This window comes from Pleurodeles waltl, chromosome 8 (assembly GCF_031143425.1).
Source record: "Pleurodeles waltl isolate 20211129_DDA chromosome 8, aPleWal1.hap1.20221129, whole genome shotgun sequence".
In the NCBI taxonomy this organism is placed as follows: domain Eukaryota; kingdom Metazoa; phylum Chordata; class Amphibia; order Caudata; family Salamandridae; genus Pleurodeles; species Pleurodeles waltl.
In genome coordinates this window covers 231,942,021-231,961,984 of record NC_090447.1, presented here as the reverse complement: position 1 = coordinate 231,961,984, position 19,964 = coordinate 231,942,021, and positions in this window count along the sequence as shown.

Genomic DNA, 19,964 nt, shown 5'->3' with positions numbered 1-19,964 from the left:
GCTAATATGCAAGTGTTCCTTTACAAAATCGGTATGTAATTGGCTTATCCATGAATGGCATATTTGATTTACTAGTAAGTCCCTAGTAAAGTGCACTAGCGGTGCCAGGACTTGTAAATCAAATGCTACTAGTGGGCCTGCAGCACTGGTTGTGCCACCCACAGATGTAGCTCTGTAATCATGTCTTAGACCTGTCATTGCAGTGTCTGTGTGTGCAGTTTTAACTGTAAATTCGACTTGGCAAGTGCACCCACTTGCCAGGCCTAAACCGTCCCTTTTCTCATCTGTCAGATGCCCCTAAGGTAGGCCCTAGGTAGCCCCAAGGGCAGGGTGCAGTGTATGGTTTCGGTAGGACATATAGGCCCTCATTACAACCCGGGCGGTTGGTGTTAAAGCGGCGGTAACACCGCCAACAGACCGGTGGTAAAAAAAATGGGATTACGACCACGGCGGAAACCGCCAACATAGACAGCCACTTTAACACTCCAACCACCACGGCAGTAGCAACAAACACTGCAGCGGTCACCACCAACAGACAGGCGGAAGACAATGTACCGCCCACACTATTATGACAGGCCAATCCGCCAGCTTTCCCATTAAAAGCACGGCTGAAACAGAGCCACGAAGGGGAACCACTCACCTTCTGATACACCACGAAGAACGAGGACGCACTAATACACCACGAAGTAGAAAGAAGGCAGCGGCGGCGACGGTGAGTACTGCACCTAGCACACAGGGGAGGGGAGGAGGAAAAAGAGAGTGACACACACTCGCAACACACAACACCCCCACCCCCCCCCACCCTCACCCACAACACAGCCAACAACATTACTGATACACCCCGTCACCCCCTGGAAGAATGCAAGGACAAAAGGAAATTATTTTAACCAGTGTTATATTTGAACATTCAGATATAGCAATAGATTTTAAGTATTCAGTATATACAAATATTTACATTATGTACACAAGGCCGTACACTGTCCCTTGCAAATGTCTGTGGACCAGTGGTCCTAAAAAGCATGGGCGAAGCCCACACATGACACCTGCCTTAAAACGGTGAGAGCACTGCAGGGGCATCAGGTCGAAAAAAACACAGGCACCTTAGGGGGAAGGGGAGGGGGGGCACCTCAGAGAGAAGATGGAACAATGCCACTGCCCCTCGAGGGGGCTCCATGCCCACTGCTTGGTCCTGCGGAGTGCAAAGCCACAGTCTCTCAAGTCTCCCAAGTGGGTGGTCTGCCCAGTACTTGGTCCTAGGGAGTGCAAAGCCACAGTCTCTCAAGTCTCTCAAGTGGGTAGTCTGCCCACTGCTTGGTCCTGGGGAGTGCAAAGGCACAGTCGTTTAAGTGGGTGATATGTTCCACTGGTTCTGGAGGGGGCTGTGTGCCCACAGCGCTTCATCCTGCCAAGGATTGGGTGAGTGGATGCCTTTCTCCACCGGTTCTGGAGGGGGCTTTGTGCGCAGAGTGCTTCATCCTGCCAAGGATTGGGTAAGTGGATGCCTTTCTCCACTGGTTCTGGAGGGGGCTTTGTGCCCAGAGTGCTTCATCCTGCCAAGGATTGGGTGAGTGGATGCATATCTCTACTGGTTCTGGAGGGGGCTTTGTGCCCAGAGTGCTTCATCCTGCCAAGGATTGGGTGAATGGATGCATTTCTCCATTGGTTTCTGGTTGGGGCTTTGTGCCCAGTGATGCTGCACCTGGGGTGTGTCAGTTAACATCCTCTCACCTGGGTGCCTGAGCCACGAGATGTACATGGGACAGGTAGCATGATACTCCATGGAGGCAGAGCCACACTCCATTCTGCGGCAACTTAGGCAGCCAACTGCCAGTCGTGCCAGTGCTGGTGGTGGTGCCTCAAGTGGAGTGTCCAGGGTCCAGGACCTCACCTACAGCCTCGGACAGCTGCCCACTGGTGATGCTGACGTCCGATATACTGGTAGTGGCTGGGCATATGGTGGGGAAGATGGTGGTGCAGGTGGCGGTGGCTGTGGCGGAGATGCTGCCGGTGCTGGCTGTGGTGCGGGTGTCTAGTGTAGTGGAGGGAGACACCATACCATCTCCGGCAGCCTCGGATGGCTGATCCTTGGGGAGGAGGCTGCAGACTGACGTTGTGGCAGCGGCGGTGCAGTTGGCAGTCGTTGTGGCGGTGCAGGTGGCGGTCATAGCGCAGTGCAGGTGCCCTTTGTCTTGTGTCCCTTCCCCACCTTGGCAGTCACTGCTGGGACCTTCGCACTGTCCTCTCTGTGTTCGGACGAGGCCTTTCTGGGGGTGTGGTGTGTCCTTCCCCTGCTGGAAGCCGGCCCCTTTTTTACCTTGGCAGGTGGCAGAATTGGGTGGTCCTTCACATCTGTAGGTGGCACACTGGCAGGTCCCCTTCGATTCACGCCGACTTGCACGGATCACAGCAGACGCAGATGTGGTGGCTGAGGTGCTGGGCTGGGATCTAGACATCCTGGTGCTTGGGATAGGTTGAGGTAGAGGGGATTGGGTCTGGGTTGTGGAAGTTGGAGGGGAGAGGCTGGGCACAGGGACAATGGCTGCCATCAGCGCTGAGGCCAGAGCCTGCAATGCTCTCTGTTGGGCCGCCACGCCAGAATGAATGCCCTCCAGGTATGCATTTGTTTGTTGCAAATGCCTCTTGATACCCTGAATGGCATTCAGAATGGTTGACTGCCCAACAGTGAGGCAACCCAGGAGGTCAATAGCCTCCTTACTGAGGACAGCAGGGCTGACTGGGACAGGGCCTGAGGTGTCTGGGGAGAAGGAGATGCCCACCCTCCTGGGTGAGCGGGCAGGGGAAACACTCTGAGGGGATGCTGGGAGGGCGGTGCTGGTAGGTGGGGTGGTGGCTGTACCTGTAGTTGGGTTGGGCACAGATGTGTCCGCCACCGCCAGGGAGCTTCCATCAGAGGAGGACTCGCTGTCACTGGTATCCCCTCCTGTCCCCGTCGTGGAGCTCCCCTCGCCCTCCGTCCCAATGGTGCCTTCACCCTCTGTGGATTCACCCTCCTGGGCCATGTGGGATGCAGCTCCCTCCATCACCAGTGCCTCTGCTCCTCCGCCAGATGATGCTAATGCACACAAGGACAGGGTGATAAAACAAGAAGGGGGGAAAGACAGAGGACACATGGTCAATGCCAGCAACACCACTACGGTTGGTGGACACAACACACTGAGCTGCCCTATACACTAGGCCTTGCCCAACCAGTCACTATGGTAGTCACCACCCCATGGGCACACTAGTAGCTGCCCAATTGTACCATTGGGGTAGGGGTGCTTCTGAGCCTGCAAACAAGGGACCTACCCTGGCATGACCGCCCTGGGGTAGGGGCACCCACAGCCCACACCCCCCACCCAGACCCCTCCTAAACCGTGCAGAGTCAGCTTTATGATACTGTACTCACCCCGTTGTGGCTGCTGTGATGCCCTCAAGTGCCCATCCAACTCTGGATAGGCCACCGCCAGGATCCAGAACATCAGGTTAGTAATGGTACGACTGACACCCTTTCCACGTTGGGAGGCCATACTCAGCTAGGCCTCTGCCGTCTTCTTGCTCCAGCAACACAGGTCCTCCCATTTTTTGTGGCAGTGTTTGCTCCATCTGTGATAGACCCCCAGGGTCCGCACTTCCTTGACGATGGCACATCCGGGGCGGTGCGTACCATCACTGCCGGCATACATGTCCATTGGCTCCTGGAACCCTTAGGGCCCAATGATAACCAATGCTCAGTTGCACGGCAGTCTTCGACCGCCTACTGCGACCGTGCACATTGCCAGCGCAGTTACCTCATTTCCCCTTGTCCCTCCTTACAGGTCAGGCAGCTGCCATTTCAGGGATGCACATGGAATGGCACCCAACTGCGTCACACCACATATTGGCTCATTTACGGACTAACTCTTTCACACACGGATTCACTAACATTCATGCAGACAAAGTTGTGCTACCTATGTGGTAAATGACCCTCTGCTCACCGTTCTCCTCCATAGGCTACAACCGCTGGGGCAGATGATGAGATGACGGCATCCTCCTTTGTATAGACCCCTGGTGGACCTGTCGACAATGGAAGACAGACACATCATAATCATATACAGATTTGATTGTTCCACAATCCAAGAACTGTGTGCCCAATTGGAGCAAGACCTGATGTCAGCAATCCGCCATTCCACAGGTATCCCCCTTCTAGTGCAGGTCCTGTCAGTGCTCCATTTCCTGGCAAGTAGCTCATTTCAAACTACAGTGGCCATGGCATTTGGGATGTCCCAGCCAATGTTTTCTATCGTGTTGACCAGAGTATTGTCTGCCCTGCTGAAACACAGGCGCAGCTACATCGTGTTCCCCCAGGTGGAGGATTCGACCACTGTGAATGCTGATTTTAATGCCCTGGGAAATATTCCCAACATCATTGGTGCCATTGATGGTACACATGTGGCATTTGTTCCCCCTCGCAGAATTGAACAGGTGTACAGAAATAGAAAAAGCTACCATTCGATGAATGTGCAAATGGTGTGTTTGGCAGACCAGTACATCTCCCATGTGAATGGCAACTATCCTGGTTATGTGCATGATGCATATATCTTGCGGAATAGCAGTATCCCTTATGTGATGGGCCAACTCCAGAGGCACCGGGTGTGGCTAATAGGTGAGCCCAAGGTCCCCACACAGTATGTGTAGGTGTCTGGGTATTGGGTAGTCCCTAAGGGTGAGTGTGTGTCTAACAGGTATACCTCAAAATTTGCAGGTCACTGTGGTCACTGCAACCTCTCATGGCTACTGACCCTAGTGAGGAATGCCAGGACAAGGGCAGAGGGCCACTACAATGAGGCACATGGCCGAACTAGGGCCCGTATTTATACTCCGTTTGTGCCGAATTAGCGTCGTTTTTTTCGACGCAAATTCGGCGCAAAACTAACGCCATATTTATACTTTGGCGTTAGACGCGTCTAGCGCCAAAGTATGGGCAAATAGCGTCATTTTTTTGCGTGAACGCCTTCCTTGCGTTAATGAGATGCAAGGAAGGCGTTCCCGTCTAAAAAAATGACGGCGACGCAAATGCGTCGTATTTATACTCCCTATACTTATAAAATGAGCCCACAGGTGCCCTCCCATGCCCCCAGGGACCCCCCCGCCACCCTTGCCCACCCCAGGAGGACACCCAAGGATGGAGGGACCCATCCCAGGGACATTCAGGTAAGTTCAGGTAAGTATAATTTTTTTTTTTTTTATTTTTTTTTGGTGGCATAGGGGGGCCTTATTTTTGCCCCCCTACATGCCACTATGCCCAATGACCATGCCCAGGGGACATAAGTCCCCTGGGCATGGCCATTGGGCAAGGGGGCATGACTCCTGTCTTTACTAAGACAGGAGTCATTTAAATGGTGTCTGGGCGTCGAAAAAAATGGCGCAAATCGGGTTGAGGCGATTTTTTTGCCTCAACCTGACTTGCCCCATTTTAAGACGCCCTAACGCCATTTTCCCCCTACGCCGGCGCTGCCTGGTCTACGTGGTTTTTTTCCACGCACACCAGGCAGCGCCGGTCTGCTAGCGCCGGCTAACGCCATTCCATAAATACGGCGCCCGCATGGCGCTTCAGAATGGCGTTAGACGGCGCTAAATTTTTTGACGCTAAACTGCGTTAGCGCAGTTTAGCGTCAAAAAGTATAAATATGGGCCTAGGTGCATTATTGAAGGACGTTCGGCCTCCTGAAGGCCAGATTCCGGTGCCTCCATCTAACAGGTGACTCCCTATACTACTCACCGAAGAAGGTGTGCCAGATAATCATGGCATGGTATATGTTGCACAACCTAGCATTGAGACGCCAGGTGCCTTTTTTGCTGGAGGATGAGCTGGGTGATGGTCTTGTGGCAGCGGAGGTGCCTGTAGACAGTGAGGAAGAGAAGGCAGAGGAAGAAGATTTTGACAACAGAACGAACATCATTATGCAGTACTTCCAGTGACACACAGGTAAGAGACTGTAACTCCTCCTCACATTTCGGTATACTTTGGGACAGTGTACATGTCAGCCTCTTAACCTCTGTCTAGGGACACTGACTGTTCCCTTTGGATTTCCTTTTTCCAGATCTGGGTACCCCATTCTGCCTTCTACAATATGTACTGCTGCCCAACAACTGTCATACATTGGTATGAGTAAATGACCATTTACAGTGCTATTTGTTGCTAATTTTGTAATTATACATTTGTGAAAGATCAGACTGACTCCAGATTGTTTTTTGATTAGAGAGATTTTATTCAGGTGCTAATGGGTATAGGGGTATGTGCAAGGGGCTGGGGTGATGGTGGAGGAAGGTCGATGGTAGAGTTCAGTGTATTTGTATCACAGGTGCATTGTCCAATAGGGCATAAGAAGGGGAGTAATGGCAGTTCAAGGTGGACAGGGTGACAGAGTGGGACAGATGGGTGACAATCTGGAGAGTCTTATTTCCTGGCGGGGGTCTTGGCAATGTTCTCTGTCTTCTGCCTGGATCGCAGGGACCGTTTGCGGGGTGGTTCTCCTTCTGCAGGGGGTGGGGTGCTGGTGGACTGTTGGTCCTGTGGCGAGGCCTCCTGTCCACTAGCCCTGGCAGATGTGGAAGGCTGTTTCTCGGTTTTGCTAGTGTCAGGGGCCCTTTGTTGAGCCACTGCCTCCCTCATGGTCTTGCCCATTTCAGCCAACACCCCCATTATGGTGCCCAGGATGGTGTAAATTCTGGTGAGGTCATCCCTGATCCCCATGTATTGCCCCTCCTGCAGCCGCTGGGTGTCCTGAAACTTGACCAGTACTGTGCCCATGGTCTCCTGGGAATGGTGGTATGCTCCCATGATGTTGGAGAGTGCCTTGTGGACAGTGGGTTCCCTGGGCCTGTCCTCCCCCTGTCGCACAGCAGTCCTCCCAGCTTCTTTGTTGTCCTGGGCCTCTGTCCGCTGAACTGTGTGCCCACTGCCACTGACCCCAGGTCCCTGATCATCCTGGGTTTGTGGGGTTGCCTGGGGTCCCTGTAGTGGTGGACATACTGCTGATTGCCGTGTCCTGGTGACCGAGGGATAGGTCAGCTGGGTGGGTGCTGTGCTGGTGTTTCCTGAGGGGGGAGGCTCCATGGTGGTTTGGGACTGTGGCAGGGAAACCTTCCGTCCAGAGGTCCCAGATGGTCATCCAGATCCAAAGCTGCTGTCATCACTGTGGGCCTCTTCTGGGGGGGGACTGGATGTAGCTGGCACCTCCTATCCAGTGATGTTGGGTAGGGGTCCTGTTGTGATGCAAATGCATTGTTATTGTATCTGTGTGTGCCATCTTATGCAATGGGTGTCTTTCCCCCCTGTACAAAAATGCTTGCACTGTCACCTTGGCCTTGTTTGATTGGTGATTATGTGGGCTGGGTGAGTCTATCGAGTGTGCATGCTGTGGTGATGGGTGTCCATGCAGGTCTGTGATGGGAGTCCATGCATTGTTGTTGCATACAGGGCTTGGTATTTGGAGGGGTGGGTTGTGCTAGTGGGGTATATGTGAGGTGTTGGAGTGATGGGGTGAGGGTAGGGGTAGGAGTTTGTGATGGCATGCAGGTAGGGTGGGGGGGATAAAGTAGTAAAGATTTGCCTTACCAGATGCCAGTCCTCCTGCTTCTCCTGTGAGACCCTCAGGATGCATGATCGCTACGACTTGCTACTCCCATGTTGTTAGTTGTGGGGGAGGAGGTGGGGGTCCACCCCCAGTCCTCTGTACAGCATTCTGGTGTCTTGAAACCATGGAAAGTACCTTCCCCCGTAGGTCCTTTCACCTTTTCTTGATGTCATCCCTTGTCCCCGCCGCAGTGATTTGTGGGTTGTGATACTGTGGCCGTATTCCTGTTTCCATAATGGTGTGGGTTTTGCTATTGCCAGTTTATCACTGACTTTTGGTGTGGCGGACTTGTGTGGGTGTCTGTATAGGGGCGGATTTCTCTGTGTAGGTCATAATACCCGTAGCCGAATTCTGCCACGGTCACGGTATGTTGGCGGCCGTCGCCACGGCGTTAAGTGGGATTTACCGCCAGGGTTGTAATGAGGGCCATAGTAATGTGTTTTATATGTCCTGACAGTGAAATATTGCTAAATTCATTTTGCACTGTTGCAAGGCCTTTCCCTCTCATAGGTTAACATGGGGGCTACCTTTAAATCCGATTAAACTGTAGGTTCCTTTTGGGAGCAGATGGACATGTGGAGTTTGGGGTCTCTGAGCTCACAATTTAAAAATACATCTTTTAGTAAAGTTGATTTTAAGATTGTGTGTTTGAAAATGCCACTTTTGGAAAGTGGGCATTTTCTTGCTTATACCATTTCTGTGACTCTGCCTGTTTATGGATTCCCTATCTGGGTCAATTTGACAGTTGGGCTGGTTGCACCTCACTAGACAGTGACACAAAGGGAGCCGGGGTGTAGCCTGCATATCCTGATCAGCCATCTGTGCTAGGAGGGAGGGCAGGAGTGGTCACTCACACCTGAAAGGGCTGTGCCAGCCCTCACACAATGGAGTCTCCAACCCCCTGGCGAGTGTCTGGGGCCTGGCCTGGGCAAGGCAGGATTTCACATTCAAAAGAGACTTTGCTTTGAAGTAGGCCTACTTCAAAGGAGAAATTGGGTATAAGAAGGGCACTCAAAACAACAGACTTTAGAACACCTCTGGAAACCAAGAGAAACCTCTGCCTGGAGAGGAGATGAAGAGCTGAAGAAGAAGAGCTGCCCTGCCTGTGACTGTGCTTTGTGGTGCTATCCTGCAGTTCCTGCTTCTGCCAGAGTAAGAGGGCAAAGACTGGACTTTGTGTGCCTTCCATCTTGAGAAGAAATCTCCAAGGGCTTGATTTAGAGCTTGTCTCCCGTTGTTTGAATTCTCCGGGACAGCAAAGACTTCTCTCTGCGAGCACCTGGAGTCTCTGGAGAGACTCCTAGTCTGCCCTGTGGTGCCCATCCATGTCCTGGGACCCTGAACGTAGAAGCTGGCAGCCTAAGAGGAGGAAATCCACGCACAGAACGCCGTGCGGTGAAAAGATCGACGCAACTCCGATCTGCGGCTGAAAAATTGACGCACCGCCAGCTTCACAGCTGAAAATCAACACTGGTTTGCAACGCGACCGAAGAATCGATGCACGGTGCTGGATAAAACCAGGCACAGCATTGCTGACGGAGGCTAGGAGATTGCAACCCCCGCTGCATGGTTTTCGGATGATCGTGCGGCTGGATTTCCGACGCAAACACCACTGGGCATGTAAAAACAATGCAAGGCCTGCCCGGACCCGAGAGTGGTGACCGGATTGACGCATCGCTCTCCTGCAGAGAGAAGAAATGGTGCGCTCAACCCAACAAAAGGAGAAATGATGCAAGGTCTCGCTCGTGAGTGAAATTCACGCATCGCAAGCCCTTTTTGACGCATACTCGCCAGTGCAGGGTTATTTTTGACGCACCCAAAGTACATTTTCACGCTAACAGTGTTAGTGTGTGTTTTAAACTGCATAAAGACTCTTTTTGCTTTTTTAATTGATAACTGGACTTGTGTATTGTGGATTTTTGTAGTTTTGGTCTTGTGTTGTTTAGATAAATATTTCCTATTTTTCTAAACCTGTGTTGTGTTATTTTGTAGTGTTTTCATTAAGTCACTGTGTGTGTTGGTATAAATACTTTACACCTAGCACTCTGAAGTTAAACCTACTGCTCTGCCAAGCTACCAAGTGGGTAAGCAGGGGTTAGCTGAGGGTGATTCTCTTTTACCCTGACTAAAGTGAGGGTCCTTGCTTGAATAGGGGGTAACCTGACTGTCAACCAATAACCCCATTTCTAACAGGGACACAGAGATTTCTAATTGCATACGCCATGCTCCAAGATCTTGGAGTAGCTTGGTGGTTAGATGACTGTTCATTGACACATGGTAAGTTGTATAACATCATTGAGTCAACTTACAGCTGCAAAATGTACTATGGTGACAGAGCTGGACAACAGTATGGGAGTTCAAATTTAACCTGGGCCTCTGTATGGGTGTACTGCACGTACATTTAGTCTCCATTTTAGTTTTCCCCACCAGGTGAGTACATGACATTGTTTGGATGGTAATTTCAAGGGCCTGTTCAGTAGGGAACACAGTTGTAGCGGTGTGTTGCTTCTAATAGTACTGGTAGTAGGCCATAGCATCAATGTCGTTGCCATAGACTGTACAATAAAGGTGCATTGAGGTGTGTTAAATTGATTGTTAGTTTCACACGCAAGGCTATTTTACTTGTAGTACACTGATCTAGTTTTCTTAAAGATGGAACAGGGCCTGCTGAGAGTTGTAATGCTGTCAGTCCCTGTACTCCCCATGCTAAACACAGACAATGTGCCCCAGGTGAGTTAAGTAGACATGAGGCATCCAGAAAGGGGGATTTGGATATGTGGACACAGTTGGTTGTTGAGGTGGCCAAAGGTGATCAGTACATTGGCAGGACAAAACTCTTTAGTGACATAATGGTGTTGTGACATACCAGACCGCAAGCTGGTGCCTGTCGGCCAGGGAACGTACCTTCCTTCTGAGGTTGTTGCACCTCTTCCTGATGTCCTCCCTTGTGCGTTGATATACTACCCTGTCGACTAACCTTTGCCACATCTCCATTTTCCTGGCAATAGATGTTTGCTGGACTTGTGCTCCAAATAGGTGTGGCTCTACTCTGATAATTTCGCCTACCATGACCCTCAACTCATCATCAGTGATAAGTGGATGTTTTTGTGGGGACAAGGTATTGACGGACGAGATGGTGAGGTAGAAGTAATGAAAAGGAAAATATATTGGTGATGAGGTGTGGATGCTGTGATGTGACGGTAGGTATCTATTGTGTGAGGTACTAATTTGTGTGTTGTGCAGATGTGGGATGATAGGTGAAATGTGTAGTGGTGCCTCTTGTATGCTTTGTGATATTTTTTTTATGTTGCCTCTATGTGGCTGTGTTTGGCATTTTTGCTGCAAATTATTGTGGGGTGTGAAGGGGTGGGTTTTATAGTGCAGTTTGTTGGTATGCTGGGTGTGTGGATGTGTGTCAGGTTTGGGGTTTTCAAACTATCCAATGTGGTGTGGTGTATTACTAGTGTGACGGCCGACCGCCATGGTTTGCACCGCCAGTGGTTTTCTGCCATTGAAGAACCGCTATTGTGATTTGACCATCCTAAAATGATCAGAGGTTTTTTGGCAGTCTGGTGGTTCTGGTGGTGGGACTGCCTCTTTTCCGTCCTCCAGTGTCCTGGCAGTGTCAGTAATTTGGCTGGATTTTGGCAGGCTTAGTTGTGTGACTCTTATTATGGTTGTTGTATTACCACCAACATGGTGGTCTTTTGACAGCCACCACCGTAGCGTTGTTGCAAAAAGACCACCAAACTCGTAATGTGGCCCTTAGTCTTTTACTTCAAGATTTTTCTCACCGGGACGAAGCCGAAGATTGGATCTGATCTCCCTGGAGCCCTCTTTGGAAAGGCATCCCAGGAGACGTCGTTGATGAATTGTTTGTGACGGAAATCTCTGCCCGGGCCAAAGTTGAAATTGGATCTGACATCCCTGGAGTCCTCCTTGGAAACCTTGTGTGGGAAGTCCCGGTCACCTTTTCACATTCAGACTTTGTCATTTTTTTTGGAACTTTCTTTCTCCAATGTCGGACTACCCTCCACAGCAAGCTGATTTTGAGTCAACGTAGTCGGATTGCCTTTCCAGGAGTCCCTGGTGAAATCCTGGAAGTCTGGGGCTCTGGTGTTTTTTATCGGGACAAACCTGCAAGTCAGCCTGGATCACAGTCGACGTAAACCAGCTTGACTCACGATGTCGGGTCACTCCCTTTGTGGAGCTTTTAACCAAAAGTTCTCCAATCTTCTCCAAACTTCTGGATCTTCTTCCAGAAGGTCTTTGAAGGTCCTTTAGGAGTCCACAGCTCACCCTAAGGTTCCAGAAGCTCTGAGTTGCTCCTTGAGGGTTGGGACTCCAACTCCCAGAATGCAGCTGGCTCAAACCTAAAAATGACCACTAGACAGAGGTCAGCTGGTCACCTTCTTCAGGCTTTGATGCAAAGGACTCTGGTTTCTACCTGTAGCAAACAGGGAGTCCTTTCTTGAACCAGTTGAAGCCAGGTAAATCCCTTTTTGTGGTGAAGCCCAAATGTACAGCTGGTGCGTGCAGTCCTTCAGAGTGCAGTGTCCTGGTGCAGGTCAGGGGTCCAGCAGGGCAGTCCTTTTCTTCTTGTCTCATTCCTTGTAGGCATCTGAAGTATGGGTTCAGCTCTGCCATATTTATTCTTGCTCCTGGAGTGGAAAGCAGGGGGGAGAACTGTCCGATCACATGCAGGCTACCACCCTCTTGGATGACCACTTCCTGGGAAGAGTGGCCAAAATTAATCCCAGGGAGCCATATTCCTTAAAAATCCAAAATGGCAGAAATTCATTTTTGGAGGTTAGGTCTGGCTGATTACACTCACTGTTGCGGCTAAGATCCCTTAACACATCCCTCTTCTAATCTAATTAGGGGACACTTGGCTTTCTGCATTTGCAGAAAATGGTGAGGTCATCTTGCAGGCCCAAATGTCTTTCCCTCCTTTGAAGACCAGTTTGGCTGCTCTCCTCCCATCCTCTTCTGCCATCTGCTGAGTAAGATCTCCTTCCCCAGGCCCTTCCTTTGTGTTCATCCCAGGCCACTTCACACCTCATCAAAGCAGCCTGGCCAGCTGCCAGAGGCTGGCCAATCAGAGCATGGTACTATAGAGCTGAAACTAGTAACTTTTAGAAACAGTCCTAAAACTCTTTCCCTTGGGAAGTTATAATAAATTCAACAACGGCAAGTTTTTGGATTTATTATGACAATCTTAGTTTGAGACCAAATTTGAAATATTTACCTCCTTCTGAGACTTTATTAATTTAAAATAAAATCTCCCCATGTTAGTCTATGGAGCCCATTCACTACAATAGGGGAAAACAAATTTAGCTATTTTTCACTCACCAAAGATTATAGAACATCTTTTATAAGGTCCCTGCTTATAGTTACACTGCACGCAACCCTACGGGCACCTAGGACACACTTTAGGGGTGACCTATATGCAAAATTACATTGATTTTGGGGTTAACTTTTATTTAAAAGCAGCCAGCAAAGCAGGCCTGACTTTAGAATGACAATAGGTGCCACAGCAATGCACCTATTAGGGTACTACCTATGCTGGGTCCCTAAACCTACAGGCCCTACCACATACTAGGGACATATAGAAGGCTAATTTGCATATGTCATTATATAATGTCATTATAATCAGAGCACAGGCCCTGGAACTGTTTAGCAGTCCCCAGGGCAACATCAGAGTTAGGTAAACACCATCATAAGTGAAAAATGGGGGCAAAAAGTTGGGGGTGTTCAGCAATCAGCCCAGTTTTCTCACACCATTGCTCTCTCTTCCCATTTACATCATCTTATTCAGCCAGCCATTTCTCCCTCATTTTACCGGTCATACCACAGGTGGTCCATTGCTCCCATCTTCACTGCAGCCCCTCTCAGTGCACAGAAGCATCAGTCCTTTAGTGGGCAAACTAAACATGCTCTATTCTGCAGCCCAGATCTTAAGGAACTCAGAGATGTTGAGGTAATTAATATTTATTGTGCGTTCCCACAAATTGCCTAAGGCACTTGGGTCTAGATGTACTAACATTAGGAATACCAATTCCCTAATTGCGATTCTCTCTGAATTCCAATTAGCAAATCGGTATTTCTAATGTATGAAATTCGTTTGAGTTTAATTACCAATTCCTATTTGGTCGCAAATAGACCTACATCTTGCATATTAATGAGGTAGCTCACAATTTGTGACCCGTTAGGAATCACATCCATCACAGGAATGGTGGCGTGCCGGGCTCAGCAGACCTCCATATCTCTGATTGCTTTTGTTAAAAGCAATCTTTATTTTTTAAATGCAGTCTGATTTCCTGATTTCCTTAAAGTAAAACGGGATCTGTTTAAAAAGAAAATAATTTAACTTGCACTTTCATTTTATAAAGGTAGGCTGTGGTCATTATTTACATTCTCAAAGAGAAAGTGGCGCCTTGGGGACATCTTCCCCATTGTGAATGGTTACACCTGTGTGAAACTGGCAGTAAAGTATTACTGTTTCGAGACTGGAATTTGGCTGCAAAACTTTAATACATACCATATCAATTCAGTATTTGGAAGAAACACCCTAAACACGCGGTTCCATATACTGAATCTCAAAAGCAAAATGTGATTTGGTAACAAGTTACCGAACCACATTTGCCCTTTGTAGATGGGAAAAAGCATGTTTCCATTCGCAAACATTTTGTTTGGCCATGTGCCTTACTTTCAATTTAATGTTCCAACTAACAACATCAGGTGTGCTTGATGGCCGCTCCACATGCTTTACACCCCAAGCATCCTCTCTAAGGGCCAGATGTAGCAAACTGTTTGCGACTCGCAAACGGCGAAAATCGCCGTTTGCGACTCGCAAATGCGTGTTTGCTATGCAGAAATGCATTTTGCGAGTCGGAACCGACTTGCAAAATGCATTTCCAAATCCTATTTGCGAGTCGCAGTGGTATGCAATTCCATTTGCGACCGCATATGCGGTTGCAAATGGAGTTGCAGTTACCATCCACTTGAAGTGGATGGTAACCCACTCGCAAACGGGAAGGGGTCCCCATGGGACCCCTTCCCCTTTGTGACTGGACCCAAAATTATTTTTTCAGAGCAGGCAGTGGTCCAAGGGACCACTACCTGCCCTGAAAAAATCAGAAACAAAAGGTTTCGTTTTTTTTTTCTAAGTGCAGCTCGTTTTCCTTTAAGGAAAATGGGCTACACTTGGAAAAAAAAACCTGCTTTATTTAAAAGCAGTCACGGACATGGAGGTCTGCTGTTCCCAGCAGGCCTCCATCCCCGTGAGTGCCCAGAGTCGCTATGGGGGCGCAACTTGCGACCCACCTCATTAATATTAATGAGGTGGGTCTTTGCGACCCCATAGCGACTCGCAGAAGGTTTCTGAGACACCTTTCTGCATAGCAAATTGCGACTTGCAATTTGCGAGTCGCACGGACTCGCAAATTGGAAGTCGCAATTTGCTACGTTCCTACATCTGGCCCTAAGTAACTAAGCCAATGGATGTCTCTCATAATATTCTTTTCATACCTGAATTGCAGTCGCGGCATGCAGAACAGTGTTAGTGGGCTGGAGAGAGTCCACTGTGCATGTGTGTTTGGCCGGCTTGAGACGGCCGGCCAAACACACATGCACTTTGAGGGGGAGTGCTGTGCCACCTACCTCACTGCTCATCACCCCGAGGCCCTACCCATTTTACTAAAAAACGATAATAAACAGAGTTAATTGTAGTTTTTTGGGAAAAGGTTTGCATCTGCTGCTGCTCATATGGGGGGGGGGGCGATGGTCCACCACCCTAATGAAGGAACCGCCCCTGCTGAATTGACCACATGCAAAATCTCCACCCTAGACTACCTTCTTAAGTGCTGAACAATGCTCAAAAATGCATATATTCAACTTTAAATGTCTTACCAATGTCCATTCCATTTCCATCCATGCCCTAGATGTCATTGCTCTGGCTCTCGAGTATCCTGTCTAGGACACTCATGCACTGTATGATCCCTGTTATATTTTTATAGCGTATGAATTGTGAACCGTAACCCTTGCTCTATGCTATGTTATTACAATGAGTTGTACATTAATTGCCTCTATGTATAATGATTTGTTGCTCAACGGTGTTTCGTAGCTCGTATAGTTGATATGAATATGAATTTAATAAATAGCAATAATGTATAATTTTAAAATGTCCATTAGTGTTTAATTCATAGCTCTTTACGCATACATTTTTCGTACTGCATTCCCTTGTTTATCTTGGGAATCAATAAAAGACTGTTCAGAAACACTGTTTTTACTGAGTGAAGCTTTCTTGACAAATTACAGGTTTTAGCAATTAGGCATAAAGGACATTCTCTGTTACAGTACACTATGATAGACAGGCGATTTTGCCCTTACACTGGTAGCCTCTGCAAAGCAAGTGCTCTGCATGGTATGCCGAAGGAATGGTGTGCAGTGATTTGAGTGCGTTTTACCAGTCATCAAAGAATGCAAAGCAATATTTTGTTAGCAACTTACTACAATTCTGGGTGTCCTTTTTGTCCCTACATTTCTCAGAATCGCCTATGCCATTATACTATGTATATTTACCATGATTATGTGCTTTCTTTTGGGCTCTAAGGGCCATACTTTGTTAAATGGGATACTCCATCAAAATGAAACAGACATCTCATCCACCGTATTACAAATGCCATAGGCAACAATGCATTTGTAGTACAGTGGACAGGATATCCGCTACATTTGTGACACAGTGTATCTCATCTGTCAAAATCTAAATAATGCTTTACAATTGCATATAATAACAACTTAAAATTATACCATTGCAGTCTTCACTGACACATCACAGCCTATTGGGTGAGCGCATACATAAATCACTGTGCAGAAGTTTCTAAAAGGGCTGGACCAGTCATAATTCTGATCTTCTCCTGGGATTCAGCCTATTGTTGGGCCAGAAAGAACCCTGTATCCCTTGTCTGTGTGAGCCTATTGCTTATTTATGTGAGTTTGATTTTTAAGAAAATATTTACTACAGACAGAGACTGCAAAAGTTCCCACCTCAGTTACCATCTCTAAGTGGTGTCTGACTCCCTCACTTCTTGCAATATCCTTCTCCTGGAGGTATCCCAAGTCCTCCCTTCCCTCTTCAGCCAAGCGCTCTTCAACCCATCCAACAAGATGATCCTCCACTACCAGTAACTCTCATCCCACTCTGTTTAACGGACACCTCAATTCCAATTGCCTTCACTCTTACAGATGCTCATTAAATCAGGGGAGGCTCCTCTGTTAAGGCGGAGGAGCGTCACCCCTCCCCTCCAGCAGCAGCAGCTGCAAAACATTTAAAAGAAAACAATCACAAAACTTTGTTTATTATCATTTTCTTTTAAAGGGACGGGCCATGGAGGTAAGCATACATACTGTGCATGTATGCTTGGTCGGCCGTCTCGAGCCAGCCATACACACATGTGCAGTAGGCTCTCTCCAGCCCAACAACACAGATGCCAGGCTGGAGAGAGCCTGCAGAGGCTCTCAGTCTGCCTAGGAACGCCCTGGCTGGGTACTCCCAGCCAATCCTATAGCTGCTCTGAGCAACATCAGGATTGACTGCAGTGAAGAAGCGGAGGGGCGGAGTGGCATGTTAGCGTTCGGGTAAGTGTTTTTTTAATTTAAATAATTTACCGTTTATTCCCCCATCCCCCCTCTGCATGCCACCCCACCCGCCAAAACACTCCTACAGTCAATGCTTTTCAGAGTGAACTAAGGGAGATACTAAAAAAAGGAATAAAACCACTCTGGCTTTCACCCGCACATCATCATGATTACCATCTCTAAGTGAGCTACGACTCCTACTAATTTGTGCAACAAATGCCCTTTCTTCTCAAAGATCCTTCACTCTGCAGCCCAATTCTCACCTCAGTTCTTCAAAGTGAATACCCTGCTTCAATCCATCTAACAAGAGGATCCACCATGATCAGTGTTTCCTAAATGTCTCTGGTACCTCCTCTGCCCACCAGGTACCTCCTTTTCAGTTGCCTCTGTTTTCCATGCCCTCCTTTCCCTTATTCTTCACTAATTATACTCAGATATCCTCTGTGTTGGTGCAACATGTGCCCCCTCCATGAATGTCTCCCTCCACAAGTACCTACTCTGTGCTCCACATGCCCCCACAACTAAAATTGCGTTCTGAATGGAATGTGGGACAATATACTCCTTGCTTTATCTGACATCTTTCTATCTGTATGCCAATTTGTAAGTGCACGCTACATACTCTAGAACCTCTCCTGTCCTGAATTATAACTCACACAACATTGGTCTCTGTGGGACCTGTGATTTTGGCTGTTTTCATACGGTCACCCAGTGAGGAGTCAAAATCACAAAGTGGCAGAAAAGAGGCGCTGGAAACCACATAAAAGTGTGGGTTTCCAGCATCTCTTTCAAATCTGTAAACAGCTGAGGTCCATTAAGAGGTGTGAAAGCAACCCTGAACATCAACTGCAGCTCCAGCAACCTTTGTGTTTCTGTTCTTTCGAAGGGGGGAGAGGAGGTCGATAAGGGCAAGGCATGGGGAAGAAGGGCCTTAAAGGTAGTTCAGAACAGAGCGCTGCCCCTTCAGTGACAGCCCCCCTTCTTACAAGGTGATTTTTACTTTCAGGTTGGCAGATCAGTGACCCCATTTACTTATCTTTTCAGTGTTTCCAATCTGTGTACAGCATTTACTTGATTGCCACACACTGTCACCTAAAGCAGAGATGGCCTAGACACTGTGCACTGGAGGGCCAATGTCACACTCATGTCTGTGCAGTAACAGACTGGAGCAGTGCTTGTCAAAGTTAAAGGATAGCACCTTGCAGCCCCAATGAGCATGACCAATCATGGGAGATGCCCTACAGAGGTCTATTTATGTTGCTGATGACCAAGAGAGGACTTCACATAGTTACTTCAGTCAGTGGACGACAAAGGGTGCAGTGCTTCCAAAAGCGCGGCAGCATCAGATGCTGACCATGCCCTTGGCAAACAAACAAGGGTTCATGAGTCATCATAGAATTTGAACTGTTTGAGAGAACTTTACTGAAAAATGTTGGTGCAGTAAAAACTGCCCTTGTGCATGTTGACAAAAATAAAGGCAATAGAAGAAAGGAGACTGAGCAAAGTACCTTTCCCAAAGCAAGAATTGTATCAGTTAATGTTGTGTGCTTATTCTAGGAAACCACACATAGGCCCTCATTCTGACCTTGGCGGTCTTTTCGCAAGACCGCTGAGTTACCGCCGCGGTGAAGACCGCCGACCGCGGCGGTGTGCCGCTGTGCGCATTCTGACCGCTGGGAGCGTTCCGCCGGAAAACCGCCAGCAGCCACACTGGCGGTCGGCGGGAAAGTGGAGACTGGTCAACCTCCACCGCCACGCCAGCAGAACACCGCCCAAAGAATTACGACCCACATTTCTGTGTGGCGGTCTTCTGTTGGCGGTCTTCTGTTGGCGGTCACGTCCCTATGGCTCCCGTCGCCTCCCGGAGGACCAACGCACAAGGTAAGTTGATCGTCCGTGAGGGGAGGGGGTGGGGGGGTGTTGTGTGATGTGGGCGTGCATGGGGGTGTGCGTGTGAGTGTGTAGAGGGGGTGTGTGAGTGCGTGTATGCGGGCGGGGGGTGCTGCTGTGTCTATGGGTAATGTGTGCTGTTCGGCAGGTGCGCATGTCGGCATGTATGTGTGCGGGTATGTGTCCCCGTTGTGTATGTGTGTGTAGGGGGTGTGTATATGTGCATGTTGGGGGTGTGTGCATGTCGGGGTACATGTATGTGCATGTCGGGGTGGGGGTGGGGAGGGGGTTCGTACCACCTCTGGGGGGTGGCAGGGGGGTGGAGGGTGTGGGGGGAGGACTCGGGTGGGTAGTGGGGGGTGGGGGAGACCCCTATCAGTGCCAGGGAAGGAATTCCCTGGCCCCGATAGTGCTTACCGCCATGGTTCGCACGGCGGTTCCCGCCCGCAAGAAACCGCGGCGGTAGGCAGGGTCATAATACCCTTGGCGGTCTTGGGACGACCGCCGGGCCGGAGTGCGCAAACTCCAGCCCCGCGGTCATGACCGCCGCGGCGGTCGGAGTGGAGAAGTAGCGGTCGGTCGCGGCGGGGACCGCCGCGGTCAGAATGCCATTTTTAATACCGCCGGTCTGTTCGCGGTCCGACCGCCGTCTCTCCGCCGACCGCCAGGGTCAGAATGAGGGCCATAGTGATTATCACAAATGTTTTAGTGTCTCAGCCTAATTGAACATTTCTACAACCAGAACTATTGCCATCTGGAGTACGTAAAAATGCATACTTATTGGCATGTTACCATGCTGTCCCTCGAAACATAGGTGTATCA